This window comes from Salvelinus alpinus, chromosome 1, assembly GCF_045679555.1.
Source record: "Salvelinus alpinus chromosome 1, SLU_Salpinus.1, whole genome shotgun sequence".
Taxonomy (NCBI): Eukaryota; Metazoa; Chordata; class Actinopteri; order Salmoniformes; family Salmonidae; genus Salvelinus; species Salvelinus alpinus.
This window is the reverse complement of record NC_092086.1, coordinates 90219736-90240052: the sequence shown is the minus strand read 5'-3', so window position 1 is coordinate 90240052 and position 20317 is coordinate 90219736. Positions and strand designations below refer to the sequence as shown.

The 20317-nt window shown below is 42.6% G+C and overlaps 1 protein-coding gene across 1 annotated transcript in view; it reads left to right on the top strand.

Annotated features, from left to right (window-relative positions):
* Positions 1-5471: 5471 nt before the first annotated feature.
* LOC139533647 (neuronal tyrosine-phosphorylated phosphoinositide-3-kinase adapter 1-like) overlaps positions 5472-20317 on the top strand; it is a 32193-nt gene continuing 17347 nt past the window's right edge. Inside the window, exon 1 of the mRNA XM_071331875.1 lies at positions 5472-6273. The gene's annotated coding sequence lies outside the window, so the exon portion shown is untranslated. The remainder of the gene's footprint in view (positions 6274-20317) is intronic.

The following is a 20317-nucleotide window of genomic DNA, read 5'->3' as shown; positions in this document are numbered from 1 at the left end:
CCCGGAGTCGCCTCTTCACTGTTGCGTTGAGACTGGTGTTTTGCGGGTAATATTTAATGAAGCTGCCAGTTGAGGACTTGTGAGGCGTCTTTTTCTCAAACTAGACACTCGGAATTGTAGTTCACATGGAGCCAACCATGGTTAAATGTAACCGCTGGAAACCCTATGTACCGAGAACGGTTTTTGAGAGCTAGGTATGTGCTTGCACAATTGAAGTCGAAAAACAGGTTGAGTATGAGAATGATAAATTGTAGTTACATAGATAAAAGGAAAAGTGTGAGCATTCTTCATATTTACTTGGAATAGGACTAGGACTGTATACAGGCCTTCCTAAATGATCTAACTTTTATAATATGAGCACCACCATATTATTAGTTCTAGCCTACGGAATATCAATAAAAAGATCAGGGAAATGTTTTAGGTCTATCTGTCATAACACAATGTAAAATAGATTTTCCACCAAACATTCTACTTGACAAACTAGAATACACTTGGCCAAGCTGGTTAAATTACATTTAATTGGAAAAGGATTTGGTTCTTGTTCATGGCCGGACTAGCACATTTGGGGCCGCAGGGTACCGACCTTCAGCTGGAGTGCTTGGCAAGTGTCATGTCAGTCACAATGTTTAGAGTATGTTCCAGTGTGAACGTGCATTGAAATCTGACATGAATGAGTGCATTCCAGATACACATATCATTATATTATATTGATGTGGTTCATGAGACGTCAGATGCTTATCCTGACATTGAAATGATCTGATGCATGTCAGCTACACAAATTCCATACATGCCCGATATGTCTTCTGACTTTCTAGACCGTGGGAGGATCCCTGTAGACCAGGGGTATTCAACCGGGGGTCCATGGAACCCTAGTACTGCAGGGGGTCTGCGAAAATATATATATATTCTTCCTTTAAGTGGAAAATATTTAGTTTTTATTAAAATATTTTGATGAATATTGCTAGCAAAAACAGAATAAATTCATTTGGAATTACATACCCATAGCAGAAAAGAGGAGGATATCTTATTTCTAATTATGTCAATTTTATTTTTCAACTCGTAAAATTGAGCAAATGCCAATTACGCTCTTTGGCTTTAGCCAATTACGCTCACTGGACTGTCTGACATAGGCTTTGAAAAAGCACCCATGAATAAGCTACCAGTGCGGCAGGTGCCGCTGGCAAGCTTTCTTAACTAGGATATGCATTTTTGCCAACACATGGCTAACCTTTGTTTAACCAGCTAAACAGCTGCTCTTAGTGAAAATGTGTTTGGAGTTCCCTTTCTAGCTAATAGGCGATGTTAGAGTTTGTACTTCCTCTTCCAATTATAATGTGGAGGTCAAAATAATTAACAACTATCTACCAAATCTATTCATTTTAAAATGGTTATTATTTCTCCTTGCCATTATCATTCACCTGATGTTAAAGACGTGAAGATGTGAAGCACATTTTTTTTGCTAGGGTCTGGGTCGCCGGTTTGCCTGGGAGGGGGTCCCTGGGCAAGAAAAAGTTGAAGACACCTGCTGTAGGCCTACACTCTGTAGAGACAGAAGGGCGCCTTCGAAGGGATGTGTTGAGCACCACATCTGGCTTTCAGGGGCTGTGAAATATGAATAACAAGGTGTAGACTTATCACCAAATATGAATACATTTTAAAAAGGACTCACTATATGCTACATTATCTTGGGCATGATTCTCATTAATTTGACTACTCATTATCCTCCATATATGTCACGCCCTGGCCTTAGTTATCTTTATTTTCTGTAATATTTTGGTTAGGTCAGGGTGTGACAGGGGGGATGTTTGTGTATTTGTCTCGTCTTGGGTGGTTGTATGGTATAGGGGGTTTTGGGTAGAGTGTATGGGTTTGTGTTGAGTGTAGGTGTCTAGGTAGGTCTATGGTTGCCTGAATGGTTCTCAATCAGAGACAGCTGTCATTCATTGTCTCTGATTGGGAGCCATATTTAAGGCAGCCATAGGCATTAGGCTATTGTGAGTAATTGTCTATGTGTAGTGTTTAGTGTCAGCACTATTTGTTTGAATAGCTTCACGGTCGTCTGTTTGTTGTTTTTTTGTTCGTCTTCAAAATAAAAAGAAGATGTCGTTCTATCACGTTGCGCCTTGGTCCACTCTGCCTCATTACGACGATCGTGACAATATAACTCTGGCGCATTTCTCAAATAGGCAACTGGTGCTCTACAGGTCTAGCGTCACCTGTTGCCCTTCAAAGAGAATAAAGCACTAAAAGTAGGCCTATAACTATTTTATCTATCTAGAAAGGGTATTACACATATACCCTCAGCTTTCTCATATTTCTTCCATCTCCCTGGTTTGGAGCTTAGCCATACACAGTACATAATGGATATGATTTCTCCAAGTGATATTTACATATAATCATAGAGAATCTATGGCTACATAAAGACAATGAAAACACTTTAAAAAAACTTATCAGGAGGAACCAGGTAAAGAACTACAATTTTCTCTGCTAAAGACTTGTTAGAAAACATGTAATGGACTGATGACTGCATGACTGGAATCTGTTGAGGCTGTTGAGATTTTTTAATTCTTACCATGCGTAAGCCGTAAAACAATACAGGTTTTTTAAATGTTCCACTACATGAGAGTGCCTTGATTACTTCTGGAAGTTTGTTTTGCACAAAGAATTTTCCGGCATTGTTCACTATCCAGCGTCAACTTATTTTTGTTCCATTGGACCCCTGTGTTGTAACTGAAATAATAGAAGTTGCAAGACATCTCTAGCCTGCGGGAATCCATTTTGTATTTGTATTTATTATGGATCCCCATTAGCTGCTCAGCATATATGGGAACTCCTTCAAGACTGTTGGACAAGCATTCCAGGTGAAGCTGGTTGAAATATTGTCAAGAATGTTTCAAAGCTATCATCAAGGCAAAGGGTGGCTACTTTGAAGAATCTCAAATATATTTAGATTCGTTTAACACTTGGTTACTACATGTCCGGAAAAATTAAGGCAGTTATACAATTTTAAAAACATTACAAAACAATAATTACAGAAGTCACAACACACTAAGTGTGTGCCCTCAGGCAGAGGGCAACGCAGAAATCCATGTGTACGTGTGTATAGTGCGTATGTTATCGTGTGTGTGTATGCATGTGTATTGTGCGTATGTTATCATGTGTGTGTATGCATGTGCCTATGTTTGTGTTACTTCACAGTCCCCGCTGTTCCATAAAGTGTATTTTTACCTGCTTTTTAAATCTGATTATACTGCTTGCATCAGTTACCTGATGTGGAATAGATTTCCATGTAGTCATGGCTCTATGTTGTACTGTGCACCTCCCATAGTCTGTTCTGGACTGGTGGCATGTCTTGTGGGGTATGCATGGGTGTCCGAGCTGTGTGCTAGTATTTGTACCTTCAGCATGTCAACACCTCTTACAAAAACAAGTAATGATGAAGTCAATCTCTCTTCCACTTTGAGTCATGAGAGCTTGACATGCATGTCATTAATGTTAGCTCTCTGTGTACGTTTAAGGGCCAGCCCTGCTGCTCTGATCTGAGCCAACTGCAATTTTCCCAAGTCCCTCTTTGTGGCACCTGACCACACTACTGAACAGTATTCTAGGTGCGACAAAACCAGGGCCCGTTGGACCTGCCTTATTGATAGTGCTTTTAAGAATGCAGAGCAACACTTTATTATGGACAGACTTCTCCCCATCTTAGCTAATGTTGTTTCAATACGTTTTGACCATGACAGTTTACAGTCCAGCGTTACTCCAAAGCAGTTTAGTCACCTCAACTTGCTTCATTTCCAAATTATTCAGTACGATATGTAGTTGAGGTATAGGGTTTAGTGAATGATTTGTCCCAAATACAATGCTTTTAGTTTTGGAAATATTTAGTACTAACTTATTCCTTGCTACCTATTCCGAAACCAACTGCAGCTCTTGTTAAGTGTTGCAGTCATTTCAGTCACTGTAGTAGCTGACATGTATAGTGTTGAGTCATCTGCATACATAGACACACTGGCCTTACTAGTAAAGCTTGAAAAAAGCAAGTGTCCTAAACAGCTACCCTGGGGGAATTCCTGCTTCTACCTGGATTATGTTTGAGAGGCTTCCATTAAAGAACACCCTCTGTGTTCTGTTAGTAGTTCTTTATCCACATCATAACTGTGGGTGCAAAGCCATAACACATACGTTTTTCCAGCAGCAGACTATGATCGATAACGTCAAAAGCTGCACTGAAGTCTAACAAGACAGCCCGCACAATACTTTTATCGTCATTGATGTGCCCTACCGGCTCACAAGCATTCAGCAAAATGGGCAGTTGCTAGTTCAGCTCAAAGAAAACAAGTTATCACCTATTCAGTACCACGGCAACTGAACAGGACAGCGCTCAGGCCCACAAACATTCAGCACTATGGACAGTACCGCGACCAACGTGAAATAAGGTAGCCTAAACAGGAGACTGATAGTTGATTCAGCACCACGGTCACTGAACAGCGCCTTGTCCTGACAGCTGATATAGCCAGAGAGGAGGCAAAGCAAGAGTGTTTATTCTGCCCCAAATCTGTCCACGAAAATACGACCACGAAGTGAGAAATATCTGTATGGTCAATGAGAATGTTAAATTTGGTCAACATTTTTTTTTTTCTAACATGCTACGTGAGGCTTATTTTATCAAATATAAGTTTAGCAATGGTTAGGTTGTTATGAATGCACTTATATGAGTTGAAGCGCATGGCATTTCGACAACTTTGAAAAAAACTATTTTATATCGGAAATGTGCCTGTTATTCACACGCCTATCTGCCCTCTCATTGGCTAGAATGGCCCCACCTGATCTCGCCTCCTCCTGGTCACTCAACTATGTTGTCAATATAATAGATCCTTTTTGACAGCCTAATGAGTGAACCTCTTATTGCAGGCAGAAGGCGAGGAGAAACATGAATGGATTAAAATAATACCACCACGACAGACAGCCTAGAACTTGTAGCATAGTAGGCAACTGTTATAATGTGGTAATTGAATAGACATGATATCTGTTTTTTAAAAGGATCGTGGAATGTAAAACAGTTTTTGGACAGTTCCACCGCCAATAAAATCCCAATTTAACTCACTCTGCTCACTATTTAGTTTGCCGTTCTCAATATGAAAACAGCCCTAAAGGGGCGCAATAGGAAGAACCCAATGAAGTGATAGGGTGAATAACTATGTTTAAAATAACTTCATAACATAACAGCCTATTCAGATAAATTGATGAATTGCTTAAGTCTTGAAGTGGTTGAATGTATCTCTGAATATTTTTTTGGGACTCTGTCTGTTAGAGTTCAATGAGTTTGATGTAAATATGTGTCATGTCAACCGGTAAACACTGTGCTTTTTCCAAGCCGTGTGTGATTGTATGTGTGAATTAATATATGTTGTAGCCTCTGTCTGTCATTTTCTAAGGTAAAAAGATGTGCTGCTGTGAACCTCGGATATAATAAGCACACGCTGCCAGACTGCTTACGTCTGCAATGAGACCGCAGACGAAATTGTAAATACTACTCAACCTGAGTCGATAGAGAGAGGCGGGGAAAAGGGCAGAAATGTAGAAAACAAATACTTAGAAAATGTATACTCGGTAAGGCGATCAGATATGTCGACTCGACAATTTAAAAAACCAGAGTGTCACATCGGTTGAGCGAGACGCGCGTTATGGAATCTTCATAAACCTGCCTCGTTGCATCCGCTATTTGATCAACCAATGGCCTCCTCTGGAGAACAATTATTAATATTAATATAAATGCAAATATCTGGTAGCGCACCGCTTGAACCGACATTTCTGTGTTTATTTGTGCAGTTGTTAATTTTTTAAATTTAAGCCATCCATGTTTTATCGGATGGTTCAGATAACGCGCAAAATTTAGGAGCGTTCCATTATTTTATTTGTGAATGGTTTTTTTGGGGGGAGAATAGCATTTTGTAACGTCGCAATGAACTGCACCATGGATTTCAATCAGAATTCTTAAAGGGTAGCCCATAGTGCCAATTTAATCGGTGAACAAATAGAAACGCTGTGCATGTAAACAAGAGCCAGCAATCTTCTAAGATCCGCCCATTTCTATATTCTATCTTTCAGTATTTCTCGACACATCTGGAAAAAGTGTATTTTTTTACCGTTCTTCCACGAAGACGGCAATGTCATCATCAACATCCCGGCGTGGTTTTGTTGTTGTCTGATTTTACTACTGGATATCGGCACTTACCCCTGCGCCAAGCCATACCTCCGTTTTTTTTTTACAAGGTAATGCCTTTCCATTTATTTCCCTTAACATGTTATAGGAACAGCAAATGTTGCCTCTTATTTGAATAACCAAGCGCCATCGATGAAATCATATTCCATTGATATGCAATTGCATGTGATATACCCTACGGTTTAATTGCATGTGAAGTCAATGTTTATAGGAGCGAGAGGTGTAAGTGTTTTTCCACAACAATTTACGCACTTTCTGCTGTAGCACAAGTAGCCTAGTCTAGTAGAGGCCATATCGTGTGTTTGTAGGCGATGCAATTTTTCACAAAAACTCTAGTCAGCATGTCTGCTTTATTTGCGACAGAACTATAAAGATAACGTAGCCCAGGTCTTAAATTCAGTAGTGGCTAGCGCTCGTAAATATTTCACACGAAAACAAGAAGTCGATCAGCTGACTTGTGATGATGGAGCCCATGCATGGCATCGTTTTAATCATATGAGCGGACCACTGTGTCAGAAAACCACTCGTCAGACGTTGTCGTCACGTAAAACATACCGATAGTTTCATTGGAATTCATAATAATTACATGGCTGATTTTGTTTATGTGGATAAATATTCGGGTGTAGACATTACGCACGCCTGTGCGCGTTGTCAGGTAAACTGGTTTGCCATTTGGGCTGTTGGGTTGGGGATGTGCTCGTCTGGCTGGGATGATCATTTGTTTTGAGGAGTTCGTGAAGCTATTTTATATAATTGCTTTACCTAATATAATTTAATCTCAAATAAATGCAATGCCAACGTGAGAATGCATATGCTACATGTCATATCCACGGTCGTTAAATTGGACAAACAGAGAGGTGGAGGCGTGCCGGGTTGTGTGTGTAACATTTTAGTGCTGGATACTGGCTCAAACGTGACTCCCGCTCACTCACACAGACATACATTTTAGGCAGATTTTTTGATGTTGTTGAGACTGACAAATAAGCACCAAATGTAGACCTACTAAATTACAGGAGGGGGGTTGGTGGGGTGGGTGATTTCAAGGCTTTTTGTGTGACTGTGACTGCAGACATGTGTCCCCACCCTTGCAGAGCAATGTGGAGCATTTCTACACACACACATTCTATGCAAATAATTATAAGCTTTTCATAAATAATAATCATAATTACATTTTATTTGGATGGGCACAATGAGGAGTTTTAGTTAAGAAGCTCAACTCCACATGCGCAATGGTGTCTACACACATCTGTATGCTAACATAATTTATTTGACTGAATCCAATTCCCAACCTGGTCTCGGAGCATTTCATATTATTCTTTGTGTAAATCCGAGATACTCCATTTAGTAAATGTTACATTTCTTATGGTATATATTAATTTGTGCATGTCCATCATCCATTTCGTATGATGTATTACAAATTACAATTCGTATGATATTTTACGAATTTGCAAAATGTACAATATGTTATGAATTTACTTAATGTACAATATGTAACGAATTTTCTAAATGTTTACGAATTCCAAATTGTTGTGGTTAATGTTAGCAAGGTGGCTAATACTAATGTTAGCTAGCTGACTAACGTTAGCTTGGCTAGGGGTTAGGGTTATAGGTTAAGGTTAGGAGTTAGGTTAAGGTTATGGTTAGGGGAAGGGTTAGCTTAAATGGTTAAGGTTAGGGTTAGGAGAAGGGCTAGCTAACATGCTAAGTAGTTGCAAAGTAGCTAAAAATAATTAAGTAGTTGAAAAGTTGATAAAATGCTCAAGTTGTCCGTGATGAGATTCGAACACGCAACCTTTGGGTTGCTAGACATTCGCGTTATTATTATTCATTTTTGCCTTAAGTAGCCTTCTGTCTTATGCACCATACCAAATGTTACATATCATACTCATTTGAGTGTGTCCCGGATTGACATTTACTATGTTACATCTAGTCTATGAGACCAGGCTGCAATTCCATATCCTGTCAAAAGTTCTCAGGTTCAGGAGTGTATGTGTGTAATATGTGTCCATTGAATTTCTGGTTAGTTGAATTTACTGCAACTTCCAGTGCAATACATGAATTGACTGGCATCTAGATGGCACCGCTCCTTACTCGCTTCTATGTTTGTTTTATGATTTGCTTTTATAGTGAAAGCTTACTTACATAGTGGTATTATACTATAGATGTACGTGTATATGTTGGGGTTGGATCATATTTCTGTTTGAAAATCAATCTACATATAGAGATTTCTGTGTGTGTTTGCATCTCTGTTAGTGTCGGTGTGTCTATGAGAGAGTGCTTTAGGTACCAAGGTATCCTACAATATTGTTTAAAACAGAAGTTAAAAGCATCAAGCATCATCATCCTCATCCAATGTCCCTGAACTCCTCCAAAGTTCAGTGATTATAGCAGACAGAGAATCTCAACTCCTAGTGGTGGTGGACAAGAACACAGCGCCAAAGTCTTTCTCCTACTACAAAGGTGGCCAATGCAGTAGTAACGTACAAATTCCCACGGAACCCTTTCTCCCTGAAGGTCACACAATTCAGTGTTTTCATTGCTAATGCTATCTTCCATCTGAGAAAGGACAGTTGGAGCCAATGAACCCAATGAACCCTCTATATTTTGAGCAGCTTCTCACTGAGGAAGCATGAATGAAAAACACACACGTTTCAGCAGCATTGTTGGAAACCTCACATAATTCTGGTATCCTTTATTTCAAGATATCAATGAGTAGGATGCAAACAGCAACACCGGCGTGGATAGGTGTGTAAGTGGGGATGATGACTGAAGGAGGGAAACGAGGGTCCACTGCAATGAACGAGAGAGGGAAAGAGAGAAAGGCAAACACACTATCTAGCCATTTCCCTTTGATGAGGGCTAGTCGTTCCAGACAAAGACGTGGTGGGATTCCAGAGATGACGAGTGATTGAAAGATGGAGGGATACTCAATTGAGCCCGACAGACAGGGGGCAAGAAAAGGCTTACAGAGGGCGAGAGAGAGAGAGAGACGGAGAGAGACAGAGAGGGAGACGGAGGGAGGAACTGGCGAGTGTCAGACAGACATGGCAGATGCTCATGTTTAAAGCTCCTTTCTCCACTAGAATTCTGGCATTGCCGGGCTCCTGATCTGGCTGATCTGCGATGAATCTTTTACTGCAGCTTTCCTGGAATCCCAAAATTGTATTTGACCGGACCAGAATGTGAGCAGTATGATTATATACAGTATGATTCGGAGCCCTGTTTGTGGGGAGGGAGGGAGGGAGGGAGCGAGCGAGCGAGAGAGAGAGAGAGAGTGTGTCTCTGAGTGTGGGTTAAGGAACCAGAGCAGGTGCAGTAATATTAGACTGCAGAGTGACTGTGGAGTCCAGCTGTAGTCCTCTCTAAAGCTGGGGATGGATGGGAGCTGGCGTGTGGTGCTGGGTGCTCACAGGATGAAGACCTATCCCAGATTTGGTAGTAGATTAGTGCAATCTCCACAGTACCATGCATATGAACATGACAAGACTGACAGCTTCTCTGAGCCAGGCAAATTCATGTATCAGGATCATTATAATGGATATATCCAAATAAATGGCAATAGAAACGAAGGTAAAACAAACTAAATTGCTGTCATTTCAGCTGCTTGATCCGTGTTAGATTTAGTTGGCTAGATAGCAAAGGAGAAGTAGCTAGCCTGCAGAACTACATGGCAATTATTTGTTTACGCAGAAACTCCTCAAAGTGTGTAAGGTTCTGGAAGTCTAGATCAATCATAATAACTACCATTATACAACTAATAAACACGACAGAGATGAGGGTTTCAATAAGAGACTGTGCTGTGTGTGTGTCTCTCCTAACAGCCCTCTCATCTCCACATAGTACTCAGCTTGTGTTGATGAGCTCCTCTCTATCTGATCGAAACCCAGACATGAATTTACTAAAAACTCAAAAAGGGGAAAAGGTTCATCGAGGATTTATACTATAGTAAACAAGAGAGGGAGGGAGACAGAGAAGTAGAGAGTTGGATTTAGAATACGATCCCTGCTCATCAACAGAGGCGGTTGAAAGGAACAGAGGAGGACAGCGATAGGGAAAAACAGATAAGCGACGTAAATGGTTCAAATAAGTGGTTTAACGGAACATGAATCATACACAACAGTGAGGGAGGGGAAACAGCACAGCAGCAGAGCTCCCTCCAGTAGCATCCCTCTCTCCTCTCTTCTGCTGGCTGGCCCAGAAACAGCAGAGGTAAACATTTCAGACAGGCTGCTCCATGCTGCTCGCTCCACTTCAGGGGCCTCATTTATCAAAGTGCGTGGGCAGAGAAAAGACTCTAAAACATGCGTGTGCCAGTTTTCCCGCAAAGGTTGTTATCAATTTTGAACTTGTCCGGAAAGTGAGCATATCTCCACGCAAAATCTCAGACCATGCCTACACACAACTTCTAGTGGTTGATCAACTGTATTGCAAGCAAATATTGTTCTTTTGAGGGAAATGGAGGTGTTTGATGCATGGGAATTATAATAATGGTAGGCTAAAGAAAACGTTAAAATGTATAGGCCTAATGATAAAACTGATGCATTTGGCGTTGGCAAGGAGATCGCATAGCAGCATGTCTGTTATCCCTAATTAGTTTATTTTACTTGTATTATATAGGCCTACATCTTAATAATATTGCAGGACATGTCTCTCCTTTTCTGACATGACTGATTTATTCCTGCTACACAACAAATATTAGTCTACCATTTATCCATTGCTCATTACTCGAAAGTAAATAGACCGGTAGCCTATTTAAATGTGATAGTATGGGTAGGATACAGTATTGCTGTCACGCCCTGACCATAGTAAGCTGTGTTTTCCCTGTGTTGGTTGGGGCGTGATAGTGACTTGGGTGGGTCATCTAGGTGATATTGTATTTCTATGGTGGCCTGATATATTTTCCCAATCAGAGGCAGCTGTTTATCATTGTCTCTGATTGGGGATCATATTTAGGTAGCCATTTCCTCATTAGTGTTTGTGGGATCTTGTCTATGTTTAGTTGCCTGTCAGCGCTAGTTGTTTCGCTTCACGTTTCGTTCGTTGATTTTGTTGTTTTTGTTCGTTGTTCATTTAATAAAAGGAAAATGTACGCCTACGACGCTGCACCTTGGTCTCATTCCGACGACTGCCGTGACAGAAGATCCCACCAACAACGGACCAAGCAGCGTGCTCGGGAGATAATGGCATCCTGGTCGATAGAGGAGATTAGGGAGAGAACATCTTGGACATTATAGCAGGAGAGAAGAGACTGCCATGGAGGCAGGTGGAAGCAGTGAAGGAGTGACAGCGACGATGTCGGGGAGGTATGCCAGAAACCCCAATACTTTTTTTGGGGGGGGAGCATGGAGCAGTCGGCGGAGCCGAGGAGTGAACCAGAGCCAGTCTGGGAGAAGAAGGAGAATTCGGAGGAGAGAGAAATGGGGGAGTTGTTGAGTTGGTGGAGGACGCACGGATTTGGAATAAAGGAACGTGTTGTCAGTTTGGTGCCACCTGAGTCAGCTCCCCGTACTCGTCCTGAAACGTGTGTTAAAGTTCCGTAACAATTGATGCCGGCTATACACACCAGGTCTCCAGTGTACCTTCACAACCCAGTGCGTCCTGTGTCAACTCCTCGCACTCTCACTCTAGTGCGCTTTCCCAGTCAGGTGTGTCCTGTTCCTGCTCCTCGCACTCTCCCTCAAGTGCGTGTCCCCAGTCAGGTCCGTCGTGTTCCTCTTCCCCGCACTCGCCCTGAGGTGCGTGTCATCAGCCCGGTGCCACCTGTACCGGTCCAACGCATCAGGTCTCCAGTGCGCCTCCACAGTCCAGTATGTCCTGTGCCTCTTCCCCACACTCTCCCATAGGTGCGTGTTATCAGCCCGGTGCCACCAGTGCCGGCACCACGCATCAGGCCTTCAGTGCGTCTCCACAGTCCGGAGCCTCCGGTCGACGGGCCACGGTCCGGAACCTACAACGACGGGCCACGGTCCGGAACCTACAACGACGGGCCACGGTCCGGAACCTACAACGACGGGCCACGGTCTGGAACCTCCTGAGACGGTCTACGGTCCGGAACCTCCTGAGACGGTCTACGGTCCGGAACCTCCTGAGACGGTCTACGGTCCGGAACCTCCTGAGACGGTCTACGGTCCGGAACCTCCTGAGACGGTCTACGGTCCGGAACCTCCTGAGACGGTCTACGGTTCCGGAGCCTCCAGCGACGGTATGCGGTCCGGAGCCTTCAGCAGGGTTCTCAGTCCAGAGCCTCCTGCGACGATCCACGGTCCGGGGCCTCCGGCGACGATCCACGGTCCGGTGCCTCCGGCGACGACCCACGGTCCGGAGCTTCCGGGCAACGATCCCCGCACCAGAGCTGCCATGGAGGAAGACGTATCTGCGAGCGGAGTGGGTACTTCGTCCCGCACCGGAGCCGCCCCCGACGCCCTGTGTCATCCATCATAGATGCCCACCCGGACCCTCCACTATTGAGTCAGGTGTTGCGGTCGGAGTCCGCACCTTTGGGGGGGGGGGGGGTACTGTCACACCCTGACCCTAGTAAGCTGTTTTTTCTCTGTGTTGGTTGGGGCGTGATAGTGACTTGGGTGGGTCATCTAGGTGATATTGTATTTCTATGGTGGCCTGATATGGTTCCCAATCAGAGGCAGCTGTTTATCATTGTCTCTGATTGGGAATCATATTTAGGTAGCCATTTCCTCATTTGTGTTTGTGGGATCTTGTCTATGTTTAGTAGCCTGTCAGCGCTAGTTGTATAGCTTCACGTTTCGTTGTTTGATTTTGTTGTTTTTGTTCGTTGTTCATTTAATAAAAGGAAAATGTACGCCTACCACGCTGCACCTTGGTCTAATTCCGACGACTGCCGTGACAATTGCTGTGCGATTGGAGTGCACAACATAGCCTATTTTAAAGTAGCTGTCCAGTGTTTCCAGATTTCTATGAAATATCATCTATAATTAATTACAATATGAGTCAAATAGTTTTGCTTACAAAATATGGTAATAAACTCTTAAATGTAACTAAATGTAATCGAAAATGTAATTACATAATACCCAAAAGTAATGATTTATTATGAGAGGGCCATAAACAATAACTAGTAATGCTGCATACTCCAAGAAAGGTTCAAATCTCACCTTTCTGGTAAAAATAGTTATACATTTCTGAGGTGTAGTCACTTTTGAGGACACAAGCTCAAGTACACAGTACAAATATGATAAAATATGAAATATTTTATATTATGTATTTCCTATTGAACAAAACTGGTTGAATAAGGCTTGGAATGACTTATATTTGTTCTAAAGGTAGTATAATCAATTAACAAAACAACTAACTATAAGATTTCACCTTCCTTATAACTGTAAAATACATATTTGTGTATTTAGGGTTAGAGAAAATGTGCGTATTTTCTTAATCACAACATCTGCCCCAGTCGCTGTGATCGTCAAATAGAGCTCTAGCTTGGCTTCATCCATGAAAAGCACACTTCTCCAGCGTGCCAGTGGCCATTGAAGGTGAGCATTTGGCAACTGAAGTTGGTTACAATGCCGAACTGCAGTCAGGTCAAGACCCTGATGAGGATGATGAGCACGCAAATGAGCTTCCCTGAGATGGTTTCTGACAGTTTGTACAGAAATTCTTCAGTTGTGCAAACCCACAGTTTCATCAGCTGTACGATTGGCTGGTCTCAGACCATCCCGCAGGTGAAGAAGCCAGATGTGGAGGTCCTGGGCTGGTGTCATTACACATGGTCTGCGGTTATGAGGCCGGTTGGACGTACAGTAATCCCTCGTTTATCGCGGGGGTTACGTTCCGAAAATGACCCGCGATAAGTGAAATCCGCGAAATAGAAAACTTCTTTTTTTTTTTACAATTAGCAACTATTACATGTATACAAATACAGTGACTCACGTGTAGGCCGTTTCACTGCTCTTCAGACTGGGCCGCTGCATCCTGACTGCGCTCTGCAGTGTTCTCTTCTTCTGAAGCCCGCGGTGCAGGTGTGTTTGTTCGGGAGAAGAGCATAGTGATAGGCAGCTGTTGTCGCTCTTTTTTCTTCTTTGCAAAAAGATCCTTGTACACCGACATGCCACCATCGATTACGTTGGAGAACTGTAATGAACGGCTCATCAAAGGGTCCCATTCCTCAGCTACTCGCTTAAGTTCAGTGGCCATTCGCACCATGGTTGCTAAGCGACCAAGCGTTAGTCCTTCCTTCCTTCCTGGCCAACTTAATGTAAATTTGCCAAGCTGTTTTATGTACGTACACATAACTGCACGAGACGACAAAATGATAGCACAATTCGTAGCATGTTTTGATACAAGAAGCGGGAGTGAGTTTTTAGCGAATCAGAATGCAGAGCACAATGCACCAAAAAAAAATAAAAAATGCATTATGAAAATCCGCGAAATAGCGAATCCGCGATAAGTGAACCGCGAAGTGGCGAGGGATCACTGTACTGCCAAATTCTCTAAAACGATGTTTAAGGCGGCGTATGGTAGAGAAATGAACATAACATTCTCTGGCAACAGATCTGGTGGAGATTCCTGCAGTCAGCAAGCCAATTGCACGCTCCCTCAAAACTTTAGACGTCTGTGGCATTGTGTGACAAAACTGCACATTTTTGAGTGGCCTTTTATTGTTCTCAGCACATGGTGCACCTGTGTAATGATCATGCTGTTTAATCAGCAGGGGGATGGCTCTATCTTCTCCTTATACCATGCTAATTGTCATGGATCTCATCTGGGTTTGCTATACAGTATGTAAATATATTCCACTCAGTAATAGACCCCAACTACAGTATTTGTTGTCACTCTTAGACACTGTTGTCTTCTCAGACTAAATATGCGTTAGCAATTTGGGGAGATGTTAGACTACCATTATAATATTAAAGGGGTTGGTACACTCTATCTCTCTCTACCGCACCTGCCATCTCAATCTCTGAATGCTATGAAAAGCCAACTGACATTTACTCCTGAGGTGCTGACCTGTTGCACCCTCTATAACCACTGTGATTATTATTTGACCCTGCTGGTCATCTATGAACGTTTGAACATCTTGAAGAACGATCTTGCCTTAATGTCCTTGTACTCCTATAATATCCCCCGGCACAGTCAGAAGAAGACTGGCCACCCCTCAGAGCCTGTTTCCTCTCTAGGTGTCTTCCTAGGTTCCTGCCTTTCTAGGGAGTTGTTCCTAGCCACCGTGCTTCTACATGTGCATTGCTTGCTCTTTGGGGTTTTAGGCTGGGTCTCTGTACAGCACTTTGTGACATCTGCTGACGTAAAAAGGGCTTTATAAATACATTTGATCGATTGATGATTGTATTCATACAGTCCTGGTTCATTGCTTCATAATGCTACTAAATATCTTCAATGATATCAGAGGCATTGTAGGTTTGCCTAAAAACAAATGTGCATATTTTATTGCCATGCAATTTTGTTTGCATATAAAACAAACCAATGCTCTGCATTATACAATAGAGGAGTTCAGAGCAACAAGGAGGGGGCAGGGCAATGTTGCAGGTTAATTTACATAAAATACGAAAGGATAGTCAGATCCTGTTTAGAAAAGGATGCTGGCTTAGTGTTCTGGAGTGTGTGCGTCTTTAAGCTTCTGCCCCCTCCTCCCTGAGGAACTGCATTTTTCCCATTGTCATTACTGCTACCCTCCTCTCTCTCTCTCTCTCTCTCTCTCTCTCACGCACACACAAACACACCTTCCCTCTTTCTACACACACATGCCCTCTCTATTCCTCAGCTACCCAGAGGGGAGGGATGAACTCAGCAGCACAGACAGCACATGACAGTAGACAGACATAGCCAGCCAAGATGATCCCCAGAGATTTAGAAGTGGGAGGGATATCAGTGTGTGTGTGTGTGTGTTTTTGTTTGCATGATGTGTGCTGTTTTGTTTGTTTGTTTATTTGTGTGCGTGCATGTGAGTGAGTGATTGAGTTTGTCTGTCTGTCTGTGTCTGTCTGTCTGTCTGTCTGTCTGTCTGTCTGTCTGTCTGTCTGTCTGTCTGTCTGTCTGTCTGTCTGTCTGTCTGTCTGTCTGTCTGTCTGTCTGTCTGTCTGTCTGTCTGTCTGTGTCTGTCTATGACATGATGGTGGCTACCAAATTTCCCATGGCAACGCGGGACACCAGCAGCAGGTCATGCTGGCCTTGCCGTTTAGAGTGTGTGTAAATTCAGGCTCACAGAGCCAGCCGAGGCAGAGTGTGTCTGTGTCTGTCCCTCGAGGGCAGGCTGTCCTGTTGGATGAGAGACTCAGCAGCAGCCCAATGGTATCACTGAGGAGTGTGGTGTGCTGCTGTGCCGCTCCTCTCATCATGGCGTGTATGCTGCACATACTGTACCACACATGCTGAGCTTCCAGTGCCGGCATATCTTCCTCTCTCTTTTCCTCTCTCTCTTCTCTCTCTCTCCTCTCCCTCCCCCCTCCCTCCCTCTTTCTCTCTCTCTCTCCCTCTCTCTCACACACAAACAACAAACACACACACGCACACACAGAGCAGAGCAAAGCAGAGCTAAGGTATTGTCTGGGACTCCTTGCTGAGGGTGTTTGTCTGAGACAATAGAGGTGGATGTGTGTGTTTGGAGCTCTGGGGGGCCTCTCCTTCATTAAATATTTTCTTGAGCACAAGGTGTGTATGTGTGTGTGTGAATGCACACGTGCTTGTACGTGTTTGTGTGTTCACGTGTGTGTTGTTAGCCAGTGAATGTTCATGTACTGAGTGCACTGAGTCACGTTGGTTACTGAAGATTCCAACCAGAGATGATGAAGCCAAGGGCAGGTTACTGAAGATTCCAACCAGAGATGATGAAGCCAAGGGCAGGTTACTGAAGATTCCAACCAGAGATGATGAAGCCAAGGGCAGGTTACTGAAGATTCCAACCAGAGATGATGAAGCCAAGGGCAGGCTACTACAGATTCCAACCAGAGATGATGAAGCCAAGGGCAGGTTACTGCAGGAGGGAGGGGGGGGGGGGGGGTGGAGGTCACTGAGTGCCTTCGTATGTTGACTGCACCATAGAGAGAGAGAGAGAGAGAGAGAGAGAGAGTTGAGAGAGTAAATGCACAATTAGTTTACTGTAATTTTCTTATGCTTGCAAAAATATAAAATAATTGTAAGGTAATATACAAAAAAAAGTAATACAAATTTACTATGCATGCAAGTGTACACACACACACACACACACATAAACATATATATACATGTAAAATATACAGTACAAGTCAAAAGTTTGGACACAGCTATTCATGGGTTTTTCTTTATTTTTACTATTTTCTACATTGTAGAATAATAGTGAAGACATCAAAACTATGAAATAACACATATGGAATCATGTAGTAACCAAAAATGTAACCAAAAACAAATCAAAATATATTTTATGTTTGAGATTCTTCAAAGTAGCCACCCTTTGCCTTGATGACAGCTTTGCACACTCTTGGCATTCTCTCAACCAGCTTCATGAGAAATGCTTTTCCAACAGTCTTGAAGGAGTTCCCACATATGCTGAGCACTTGTTGACTGCTTTTCCTTCAGTCTGCTGTCCAACTCATCCCAATCCATCTCAAATGGGGCTCCCAAATGGCGCAACGGTCTAAGGCACTGCATCTCAGTCCTAGACGCATCACTACAGACACCCTGGTTCAAATCTAGGCTGTATCACAACCAGCTGTGATTGGGCGGTGCACAGTTGGCCCAGCGTCGTCCTGATTTGGCCGGTGTAGGCCGTCATTGTAAATAAGAATTTCTTATTAACTGACTTGCCTAGTTAAATAAAGGTAAACATTTTTTGTGGAGGCCAGGTCATCTGATGCAGCACTCCATCACTCTCCTTCTTGGTCAAATAGCCCTTACACAGCCTGGTGGATGTGTTTTGGATCATTGTCCTGTTGAAAAACAAATGATAGTCCCACTAAGCAAAAACCAGATGGGATGGCGTATCGCTGCAGAATGCTGTGGTAGCCACGCTGGTTAAGTGTGTTGAATTCTAAATAAATCCCCAGCAAAGCACCCCCACACCATCACACATCCATGCTTCATGATGGGACCCACACATGGAGATTATCCGTTCATCTACTGTGCGTTTTACAAAGACACAGTGGTTGGAACCAGAAATCTCAAATTTGGACTAAGGACAGATTTCAACCGCTCTAATGTCCATTGCATGTGTTTCTTGGCCCAAAAAGTCTATTCTTCTTATTGGTGTCCTTTAGTAGTGGTTTCTTTGCAGCAATTCTACCATGAAGGCCTGATTCACGCAGTCTCCTCTGAACAGTTGATGTTGAGATGTGTCTGTTACGTGAACTCTGTGAAGCATTTATTTCGGCTGAACATTCTGAGGCTGATAAATCTAATGAACTTATCCTCTGCAGCAGAGGTAACTCTGGGTCTTCCTTTCCTGTGGTGGTCCTCATGAGAGCCAGTTTCATCATAGCACTTGATGGTTTTTTTGCGACTGCAATTGAAGAAACTTTCAAAGTTCTTGATATTTTCCGCATTGATTGACCTTCATGTCTTAAAGTAATGATGGACTGTTGTTTCTCTTTGTTTATTTGAGCTGTTCTTGCCATAATATGGACTTGGTCTTTTACCAAATAGGGCTATCTTCTGTATACCACCCCTACCTTGTCACAACACAACTGATTGGCTCAAACACACACCTTAACAAGGCACACCTGATAATTGAAATGTATTCCAGGTGACTACCTCATGAAACTGGTTGAGAGAATGCGAAGAGTGTGCAAGGCTGTCATCAAGGCAAAGGGTGGCTACTTTGAAGAATCTCAAATATAAAATATATTTTGATTTGTTTAACACTTTTTTGGTTACTACATTATTCAATATGTGTTTTTTCATAGTTTTGATGTCTTCACTATTATTCTACAATGTAGAAAATAGTATAAAAGACCAAACTTTTGACTGGTACTGTATATGTAGCATATTAATGTGTTAATACTCATCACACAAATGAAAGTTAGCCATATTATTATCCTCCATTAGTTGCTGTCAATGAGTTATGTGTGCTAGTGGAACAGAAAGCCAGTGGTATGGCCGGGTGAGAGGAGGAAGGAGGACGTTTATTTGGAGTATATTTTTGGTTCCAACTCCATGAAAGATTCATTGGTCACTCAGTTTGAACAATGCAGAGGAAGAGGAGCAGCCAATGCAGGGCGGAAGAGGGAATATACCAAACAAGGAGGGTGTACTACATGTGTGCAGTGTGTTTATCTGTATGTGTGAATACGCATACACGTGTGTTTGCGTGTGTATATGTGTTCACTGTTAACATTTTAAAATATGAGACACCAAACCCGTTCACAGGGATGGTTAACTCTCGAGGTTCCACTATTCTGTACCGATCTAGATAAATCCACCTTCAGTTTAGTGCCCCCCATTTTTGGATAGAGGACAAATCTCCCTACATTTTGACTCTCTGGTGCCTCTAGGACAGTTTAGGACTTTAATGTTAAATGAATTTAATGAGAATTGCAGCGATTTGGATTGAATGTAAATAATTGTACTTGTGGTGTTTGAAACTGTAGTGTTGATTCTGTAATTTGGTGAAGATTTTTAATTGTTGTACTGCTGTCCTCGGGGCACCATTGTAAATGAGACCCTGATCTCAATGGGTTCCACTGAATAAATACAAATGCCTGTCACATGCATTAATTTTTATTTTGGAGAAACCCAATACCACTCTATTTCCCAAGTGTTGTATGATAGAATGCTTTTTTTCTGGGTCTTTGAATTCATTTGTTTTCATGTAAGCAGCCCAGTGGTTGGCAGTAATTCCATGTAGTATCCCAGTAGGGTTCCTCTCTGACCATACATTACATCACAGTGACTCAACAACACACTGTATTCTCTTGCCTTGTTCTGTCATAAGAAAGGTACATTATCTATTCTATAGCCAAACAACAACAACAAAAACAACAACAACCATATACACCAAATACAGCATGGTAACCATGGTTGCTCCCAATCTAATTTCATAGTAGGCCTTTATGGATTTCCATAATACATGTTTGTGTAATTTGGCTGGTAGCCTGAGAGCTGACTGTCTATTATCTGGAGAATATATAAGAATGG